The sequence below is a fragment of the Pygoscelis adeliae genome, unplaced genomic scaffold (assembly GCF_000699105.1).
Source record: "Pygoscelis adeliae isolate BGI_AS28 unplaced genomic scaffold, ASM69910v1 Scaffold34, whole genome shotgun sequence".
Lineage (NCBI taxonomy): Eukaryota > Metazoa > Chordata > Aves > Sphenisciformes > Spheniscidae > Pygoscelis > Pygoscelis adeliae.
The window spans coordinates 507555-508579 of record NW_008824658.1 but is presented as its reverse complement, the minus strand read 5'-3'; positions in this window follow the sequence as shown (position 1 = coordinate 508579).

Genomic DNA, 1025 nt, shown 5'->3' with positions numbered 1-1025 from the left:
TGTGGTGTTCGCTTGTTTGGGAGGGGGGAGCCGCGGCGGCTGGAGATGGGGGTTGATCAGGGACACTGGAGATGCGTTGCTGGTTGTTCACAAGTGGAAGCGGGTCTGGATGTGCCGCGGGTGGTCCTGTGCTCCTCTCGTCGGCGCCTGTTCTCATTTCAAGCCAATTGTCTGCATTTTAGCAACAAATGCAATAGGAAATGAGGAGGAACGAGCTCCTGCTGTGGAGTTGTTGCTTGTGGAGCAGACTGTGGAATTGCTTGGGTGGTAGAGGAGGAAAGAAATTTCCCAGAGAATTTCCCAAAATCTGAATTGATTTTTAAATTATTTAATTTCTAAGGCTGAGACTCTAGTCTTGGCACGGAATAGTTCCCCCCCCCCGCCGAGTCAGTCGTTTGTCACATCAGCGTGACTGTGGGCTCCGTGTGAACCCCCCCCCTGTTTCCCAGGGCAGGGTGGGTCAGAAGAGCAATCCCAGCGGTCCCTCCGGATTTGCGGACTGTGTGCCTTGTTTTACTGTGTCAGGCAGCAGCGTAGCCAGGGAGCAAAGGAAGGACGGACGGGACAGCCTGAGGCAGCTGTTGGTTGCTCCCGCCCGTCTTCCTTGGGACTGAGGGGACACGGGGCCGTTCACTTCGGGGCCGTTCACTTCTGCTCTCTGCCGGGGTGCGATGCCCGCTGGTTGCAGTGTGGGTGGTGGCAGAGGGCAGGGAGCTCCGTGGTGCTCTGGTTACAGGGCAGCACCCCGCACCCCTGTGCTGTGCGGAGGCCTTGGGGAGGCCGGGGCTGCAGAGCGCGTGGCCAGTGCCAGGCTGAGGAAGGGCTGACGGCGGCAAGGCTTTCCCCCTGTTTTATGGCTTGCACGGGGACGGGTCTGCAGAGGCACTTTCCCTCTCGCTGTGTACAGAAGGCATAGCACATGGCTCGCTCCACCGCTGGACAAAGGGACAGCTGTCCAGAGAGGGGGGGTTTGCTTTTGAGGAAGCTCTTGCCTTCCTGCGGAGGATGGGGTTTGGCCGTGTCTT